The 9,776-nt window shown below is 31.6% G+C and overlaps 1 long non-coding RNA gene across 1 annotated transcript; it reads right to left on the reverse strand.

Annotated features, from left to right (window-relative positions):
• Positions 1-266: 266 nt before the first annotated feature.
• LOC149568087 (uncharacterized) lies at positions 267-605 on the reverse strand. Its single transcript, XR_016361655.1, has 2 exons — positions 541-605; positions 267-457 (listed from the first exon to the last, which is right to left on the reverse strand). It is a non-coding gene; the product is annotated as an uncharacterized LOC149568087 (long non-coding RNA).
• Positions 606-9,776: the final 9,171 nt, after the last annotated feature.

Below are 9,776 nucleotides of genomic sequence, written 5' to 3' on the forward strand. Positions count from 1 at the left end.
AAAAATTACATGATTCTTAACCACATAAAATGTTACAAAAAAATTGCTTAGTTTGACCATGTTATTCATAACCATACACATATGTTATTTCAACATTTGTGTTATTGCAATACTAAAGTTGGATCAAATGTTACATGCTAACTTTAATCAAATAACACATGGAAAGTTCAAGACAACATAAATATATGAAGATGATGAACAACTATTTTACCAAAATATAACTCAAAGCATCATAATGCTTTCACTACGAGACAAAATCAAATCCCTTGTAAAAGCACAAAATCAAGGATGTAATATTTGGATGATAAAATAATACAATATGTTTTGAAAATCTTTCATAGTGAAGCTCTTAGTCTTGACTTATATTGACCTCTCTTCTAATTGGAACCATTTTATCACTTCGATAAATTTACAAAAAAGTGTTGATCACCATCCTCCATATAAACATCATCAACACCTGCAAATATATTGTGTTAATAATAAAATTCATTTTCAAACTAAAGACACAATTGATTGAAGTTCATTTTGTATTTTCCTTACCATCTCTACTTTGCATTGTGTTCGTTCTTGCTATTGTTTGATTAAGATCAATAAAATATGGTTGCATGCTTTTTTGAATTTTTTGTTGATCATCTAATTCAAAAAAAGCATTAACATTTAATATATATATATCATCAATAAATTTAAAATATAGTTGTCAATTTAATACTCATAATTATGTTTATTTCATAACTTCATTACCATATCTAGCTTCTATTGCATCATTTTTTGTTGATGCCTGATTAGATTCAATGGAATCTGGTTGCATGTATTCTTGATTTTTCTGTTCATCATCTAATCCTTCAATAATATGAACATTTAGTTTGTAAACTTTGTCAAAATAAATTTATAAACTAAAGACTCATAATTCATTGATTTATATAATGTCATTACCTTGTCTAGTATCTATCACATCCATTGTTGTTAATGTTTGGTTAAGATCAATAGAGAAGGGCAACGTAAGTTGTTGAGCATCTTGTTGATCATCCAAATCTACATTAAAAACTTATATTTAAAATTTTAACTTATATAAAATGTTCAAGTATAAAATTAATTTATGTAAATAATCTAAACAATATTAAAATTACTATCTACCTACAATAACTTGTTCAAAGGTATGGATAGGGATAGTATTGATCATTGACGGTTGATCTCTAATAATTTTATCTTGTATATACAGAAGTGGTTAGAACTATGAACCAAGTATTTTATTATAAAAGTAACAAAGACACTTAATAGCTAAAAGCTTACCATTTGGAAACTTCACTTCACCAATTGTTGTATGGTTTAGATCAATGGAGAAAGGTAATTGACGTTGTGGAATACTTTCTCGATCACCCAAACCTACAATGAAACATGATTAATACATGAAATGAAAATAAGAATTATTTCTATGTAATTATAAAAATACTTTTTCTTAAAAATACACTCGCCTTGTTGCCTGATAATATCTCTTTCTTCTTGAATAGCTATATTTGAGTGATTTATGACCTTTTTCTTTTTCTTTTTCTTTTTGCATCCTATAGAGGGGAACTGGAAATTTTCATTCTCCTCAACTCTACTATTTAAGTTTCTAGAGAGGGATTTATGCTTTTTGTGAATGGAATGACTTTTTTTCATTTTACTTGGACTAAACCATGGTGATATTCGTCTCATAGATATGTTATCTGAGCCAGGGATTGGTTTAAATTTGGAAGATGAAGCAAGAGATGCATGAATTTCTCTAAATTTGTCAACAGATTGACTAAAGATGTCTTTGTCATAATCACTAGTTGGTAAATTTTTGAGCAATGAATTTAAATAATCAACAGATTTTTGAAACTTATCATTGATAGTAGTAGATAAATTCCAACTATCTGCAATACAAATGTAATGAAAAAGTCAAAATTACTGATAAATATTGAAATTTCATTAAAAATGATAGTTATGAAATTTACCAGTTTTTCACCTTCACCAACGTTAACCTCAAGCACATCTTGATTTCCAAAAAGTATACAATCATCTACAATTGAAATATTATGTAATTAATGTTGAGAATTATAAAATCATTTAATATTTAACTATAGAGATCATATTGATCATTACCAATGACATTAATGTCATGACTCGATCTTCCTATGACTTCCTCATCATCAACGACCAATGGAGTAGAAGCTTCTGTAATTTTAAATGAGACTAATATAGTTAACATAGATTTTTTTTAATAAAATGTAAATAAATTAATGCTAAATTTTAAATGATACTTACCAACAACTTTATTGTGTGTGTTTCTCTTTATAATATATAAGATCTTCAACACATGTTTGCATGTGTTTCCTCTTTTTGCCCATTCACAATCACACACATGCAAATTTGGTCCAAATTTCCTTACGAAATACCATTTTGCTGGAATAGTTTGACTTCTAACTTTATATGTGTTTGGTAGCTGGTCATCTTGATAGCAATCAGTATCTAGTATTAATTTTGATCTTTCTAATGCAGTTATGTAATATCTTTCCTTTTTGAAGTTGGTTAAAAATCCAAATTGTTGCAAATATCTTTTATTTTTATAGAATGGCTCTACCCTATGAAGAAGTGTATAGATGAGCCAATCCATTCTTCTTGTGCATTTCCTAGAACAATCACTTAGATGTTGACTCTTGATGTGGGAATGATATGACTCTATCGAAGCATTAGTTTCTTGATTTGCATGAGGGAAGCTCCGAAAGCTTTTTGCCCACATCGCTAGAAAAACAAACATGACATCTTAGCATATAGAATAATTAATTTAAATTATATAAATTCATAATAAAATATAAAAGATAATCTTGATGGTTGTACCAATGTGACTCTCATCATGGCACCAATAATTCTGAAAGTAATTAATGAATTCCTTCTCTTCTTTGAATTCCTCTATGAACTTCATTATCAAATCAGTAATGGCATCTTCATTTTCATGCATTGCATACATTATCTCACCCAGTCTATCAAATATTCTTGTTCCAACATCTTTATTTTTAACAAATCTGGATTATATACAACAATATAGAGTTATGATGTTATGTATGTGATTTTTCATATATTCTAATAAAATATTAACTTACTTGTACACATTCTTCAGCCATGCCCTACGCACATGCCAGATGCATAACAACACTCGACACTTAAAGGATAATCTACAAGATAATTAATTATCAAAGTTCATAAGTAGTATTCTAAAAAAAAAAAATTCTTAAATTGAAACTTGTTTATGCTAAAAATTGGAAAACATATATATGTATAAACTAAACATTAAAAATTTGCATTCTTCTAACTATAAACTAAGGTTGGAGAAAACCTTATTGCTTCAATCTCGGCGCTAGCATCATCTATCATGAATGCGTTGACATGCCAATCTTCTCTATATTGTTTCCCTCTTTTATAAATCTCCATTGGCCATTCATTTATATCCTCAACTTTATTTCTTGAGGATATGGCCCATGCAACCGGTACACCAGCTTCTTGTTCATCAAATACAAGCAAAGTATAAAGTTGATACTACACATGAAAAAAGCAACAATATATTAATTTTTTAGACAAATAAAACTAATGGCTAAATTAAAATCCATTAAAAAAATTAAAATTGTTCTACTCACACAGTATTTGTTTGTTGAGAATGTGGAGTCCATCGCAATAATTGAATCATGTGAATGTTTCACCATCATCTCTTGCATCCATGGTGTTTGGATGCCTATGATAAATGGAATATTTTCTTTATTTTTTGGTGTTTTATAAAAAAAGAAGTTATCTTTCTCCTCTATATGCCACAAACATACACTTTTTGCATCATCCTCATTTTTCTATGAATGTAGGGAACGCACTCTTTTCCATGCATTTAACACATCCTTTCCTAGCAAACAAGTATCCCTCTTATTCATCAACTTTGTTAGACTAGAATCTAGGTAATTTCGTTGACATATTGTGTTAATGCCTACGCCCATCAATAGTAAGGATTCAATATATGATTTACATTCAGTTGATAACCTTGGTGCAAAACTACTCCTTGGATCACCAGAAGGGTCATTTTTTCCATGACAAAATTCACCATTGGCATCTTGATGACTAAATTCATTATATGTAATTATTGCAACATCTGGTCTACCATACATAACCCTAACATTAAAATGAGTTTGACAACCCCTTTTTTGAATAAAATTGTGACTTATTTCCTCGCTTGTTGGTGCATTTCTTTTATCTAGTGGCCCAAAAGCACAATGATAACTATTTAAACATGTGAAAAAATATAAGTTAATGGATATAAAAAAAAGTGACATGCTTAATCAATTTATTAAAGAAAACAAACCTTGAATACATCTTTGTGGCATGATTAGTAGGTTCTATCAAATTACTCTCCAAAATCCTTTTACGCACAAATGTTGTTTCAGTACTATCCAATAAACCTTCCCCTTTGACAAAGTGAGGGAGCCTCTCAAGAGGGATAGCAGCACACCAATCTATTTGTTGTTTATTATCATCTCCAATAGGTGTCCATTCAAGTTCACAACTTGAGAAATGATTTCCTTCATTTAGGATGTCTTGCACATCTAACTTGATAAGTGATTCCCACTTATTCTTTCTACCCATCCTGAAATTTTTTAATATTGTTAGTGACTCTTAATATTGTTTAAATATGTAAAAAAGTTTTTATAGTGGTACCATTAAATCTATATTATAATACATGAATTTTTTGAAGTACACAAAATTAAATGTAATTTGAAGATTTTAAAAAAAAAACCAAGATGATTCTAAATCAAACAAAAACTTATGAAAACATAGGTATTCAATTCCATTTCTTACTTCAAGGAAGTACAAATTTATGAAACTAGAATGAATGTAAAATTTATATACATCTTAAGTATCTTAGTAATTCTACATGGATGTAAATATACCAACATGTGTCAAAATGAAATAGTTTTTAAAAAAATTGGAATAAACTTTGTATGTATTTTCATATGTCATGTTTTATTATGCTCTAATTATTTTCATTTGGCAACCCCTTTTTTGTATAAACTTTCATATCTTTTTCACCTTTTTAATGTCTTTACATTTTTTCCTATTATCCTTGGGCCCAAAAGCACAATGATATCTATTTAAGGACATGTAGAAAACCATATATTAATCAACATGATAAATTTTATATATATATATATATGACATGCTTAATTATATGGAAAATGTTAAGCATACTTTGAATACATTATGGTACTATGGTTAGTAGGGTTTTCCAATTTGAGCTCTCTATGAGCTTTATGTAGAAATGTTGTCTTGATGTCATCCTGCAATATACCTTCTCCTTTGATAAAGTGAACAAGTCTCCCAAGAGGGATAGCAACACATAAGTCAAGCTCTTAGATATTTTCATTTCCGATATGTATCCATTCAAGATCATTCATTGAAAAAAGATTTCCTTTTTTTGGAATGTCTTGGACATGTAATCGAATGAGTAATTCCCATTTCAATCCCCTACTCATTCTATACAATATTTGGCTAATTAGTTCAAAGAGATCAATGCGCTCTTGAAAGAGAATGAAAGAAGGCAACAATGAATTTATCAAGGATAGGAGGCACACACCATACACAACCTTCATTCATACCCAAACAAGATCTTAGTAATGGAGGCAAAGAACTAAGGCTTGTGAAAGGAGATCTTGACGCCAACATGGAGGCTTATATGAAGATTGATCCAAAAATAAGACAACAACTCCCATTTATCCAGTTTCACAACTTAAAGAATGGATCAATGGGAAGTCAAACGAACCATTTTTTCAACAAGGATCTGTAGAATAGGATGTCTAGGTTGACACTAGCAACATTTGATGGTACAAAAAAAGATTCAGCACAAGCATGGATCCAAAAGTTAGAAATTAATATTAATATAGTTGGCATTGGTATAGTTGGATATCAATATATATTAATATAGTTGAAATTGGTATACTCACAACATATTTGTTTGTTGAAAAAGTGGAATCCAGTGCTATAATAGAGTTATGTGAATATCTCACCATCATCTCTCGCATCTATGGTGTTTGAAAACCTATAATAAATGGAAATTTTTCTCCACTATTGGGTGTTTTATAGTAGAAGAAGTTGTCTTTTTCCTCTACATGCCATAAACTTAAACTTTTGGCATCAATTTCATTGTTTTGTGATCGAAGGGAACACACCCTTTTCAATGTGTTCATTACATCTTTTCTTAACAGAAATGTGTCCCTCTTATTCATTAACTTCATAACCAAGATCCAAATAATGTTCTCACATATTGTGGAAACCCCACACCCATCAATAACAATGACTCAATATAAGATTTATATTCATTTGACAATCTCGGGGTAACCGTACTCCTTTGATCACTAGAAATGTGTTATGTATGTACATTAATTTAAGCTTATAATAATTTTGAATGAACTTGAATACAACTAACATGGGATTTAATCTCAATGGGATAATTTTGAGATGACCAAGAGAGGCAAGAATAATGACAAAAGGAAAGAATTATATTGGCATCAATGACAAGACGTCTCCAAATATGTGATAAAAATCTCTGAAGTACACATAATTTACACAATATTTTCTTCTCTAAGTATGTTATCTTTTTCAATTCATCTTCTCTAATTTTATCATCCATTGGGTGAGAAGATTTAGGTGATAATCTAGGAGGAGCAAGAAATGGAGAGCAGTATTGATTTCTTCCAAAAAAATTATTTGCTGAAGTAGTTCCATCAATATCTTCATGAGTTATGTGAGATCTCAATGTTTCAACCCCATGTTGCCTTAATAATCTATCAATTATCAACTCATCCATGCTTTTATCTTTGCTTCCAGTGAATAACATGTTGGCGCTCAAAATTGCAGCCCTAATTTTGAGCACTGTTGAGAAATTAAGCCCTATGAAAGCTTTTTGATACTTATGTACCCGACTGCCAGTCTGAAGCCTAAAAGGTGTTTAATATTTCCAACACCCTATTTTCAACCTGTCTAAGTGTTCTATGAAGTTAAATCATCATTCTGAGTCATTTGGCGAAGTCTTGCTTTCAGAAATTATCAATCTTGCGTTTTCACCTAAGTGTCAAACAGCTATAGGAGGTTGTGTTTGTGATTGAATATCTCGCACCCAGAATTGCATCATGATTCACCACTTTGGAAATATCTAGTGTCCATACCTGAGAGCCTATGTTTCAAATTTTGAGTTGTTTCAAGTTCGTTTGACTAGGTTTTGAATCCCTCAAAGTTGGTAGTTTACTGTTTTCACACATTTGCAAAATATTCAAAATTCTGGGAAGCCATGTTTGACGTGTTGTAACTTTTGACCAATTGAACCAAATGTTAAAATTCCTTTTGCGTTGCATTGTAGACATTAGAGACCTGTCATGTTTCAAATTTTAGCTCTTGACGAATCCGTTTGATCAGTTTTCAAATGCAATTCCAAACGAAATTTCTAAAGTTTTATTGGTGTCAGTATTTGCAGATTGATTGGAACTCCTATTCATGATGCCATATCTCCTGATCCGTGATAGGTGAGATCGAATGGTTGGTTTCCCTATGTTCTATACTAAAAATACTCCAAGTGTGTCAATTTTTATGTCTTGACGAATTCGTCTGCACACTTTTCCAAGCCAATTCCATTTGCAAAAATCATGTTCTATCATTGTTCCCAGTTTGCAAAATCCAAGTAGCAAACTTCAGATGCTCGCCAAATTTTCCTCATGATCCATCATGAGCCCAAATTGTATAATCATATTCTCCTCATGACAATGTACTCATGCCCTAGATTCCAGATCCCCAAGTGCCCATATGTCCAGTTTTCCAGGCCATTTCCAAACGAACTTTCCAGTTTTCTAACATGTTTATCTGCAGGTGAATTTAAGTTGGCAACTTCGAAGGTCAATATCTTGTGACCTTGATGTCATCATGCAACGAGATCTGGAAAGCCTATTAAACATGTTACAGAGAATAGAGATCCTGAGTTTCAGAGCTTGATTAGGTGTTTATGTCAATTTTTTTAAAGTCGGGCAACAGGCCTCCTGAAAAAGTTTTCACAATGGTGCGGAAATAATTGAAATAAGTTTTTAATGGTAAATCAGTGGTTAAAATGGATTCCAATCAGCTCGAGATAATCAATGGACCAGTTTGCCATATTAGTGGTTTGGAAACGAAAATTTTTTAGCCGGACCCACTTTGGGGCCCAGCTAAATTCATCAGATTTGTGATAACTGGACCAGTTGGATCCATGAAGGCACATCTTAGAATGAAATTACCAATTCAAGGATCTCCATTACAATGATTGGATTGAAAAAATTACTCCTATATATGTCAGGATGGAAATATACATAGTTTGAGAGACAAACATGATATTGATCCAAAAAAAAAATCGAATGGGTTTGCTAAAAGGAAATCCAAGAGAAAATATAATGGATGTGTTGATAATGGGAGTTAGCTGTCCCTAGATGTGTCATATTCTCATCAGGGTAATTGGAAATGGGTAACGTTTTCAAACACCAACATAACATATCTTGCTTAAAAAGTGAGGAGGGCCTAGGTATGTTCAATTTACTAAGATTGCTAGGAGTAAACTCAATTTCTATTTTTCCCTTAGGTGTTTGATCATGATAGGTTCTTTTCCTTTACATCTTTGACAAGTTGGAACTAAGGGTAGTTGACCAAAGTTAACTTGAGGTTGTTTACCGTGACTCACTTGAAACCTAGTCATAACCAGCATAAGAGGGAAAACACTAGTAAATAGGAAGACTCCAAGAAGCGTTGGTATCACTCTTGGGTAGTAAAGTAATCACTTGTCCAATTAATAAGGTGTAATAATGTAATTGTCTATCAATCTTGTTAACATAATGTGCCAATATAAGTCTCATGATTGGTTAACACAATATGTCATTGTTGGTCTCACAATTGTGGAATTATCCAAGAGTTATAATGTTCTATAATAAAATGTAATAATATGAGATAAATTGATATGAGATAAATTTCTTCACTTACTAACTCAAAGATAGCTATGATGCAAGGATTGAAAGTGACAACAATTTTAGACACTCAAGATTAGGTCCACAATGGTCAAATAAACTCAGGAATAACAAAAACACGGTTACCCTAGAGTCCAAATGATGATTGATGAATTGTCCTTTTTTAACCAAGATCAATTTCAGATTTATAAATAATAATCAGGCACATAGAAGAACAATCAGGGATTTCAAGCAAATGTCTACAAGCAATGGGCAAGGGACAAAGCAACCTTGCACATGAACAAAAATAGTGTCGTAGTATGAATCTAATCCCTAAAACCACTACTGTGTATGTTCTCAAAATATTTTTCAATCATGCACATAGTCTTAGAAAAGAAAATTTGGCAGCACTAAGGTTCTTAGTAATGGTCAACTCTGCAGCTTTTGCAATCTAGAGTGGGCAAAATCCAATCCTGGCGTACCAGGGTTTTGACATATTCTGAGAATTTAATCAATCGAAGATACTGAGGAGATCCGACAACCCAACAAAAGACTACACCCGTGAGGATTTCCCCCACAAGGACATTTATATAGCGGTTGCTACTACCATGTCAAAAATGGCTATTACCGCTTGAGGTACCATCCACATGGTTGACCCAATAAAGGGAATGTCCACTACGGTTTAACCCTTTCTAATCAAGGAAGTCTCACAAAGTTGTACCACATGAAGACTTGGTTTGGATTCAAGGGTTCCAAGTTTCTGATGTG

Source organism: Cupressus sempervirens, chromosome 3, assembly GCF_028749045.1.
Source record: "Cupressus sempervirens isolate cs-2001-9-10 chromosome 3, ASM2874904v1, whole genome shotgun sequence".
NCBI lineage: Eukaryota > Viridiplantae > Streptophyta > Pinopsida > Cupressales > Cupressaceae > Cupressus > Cupressus sempervirens.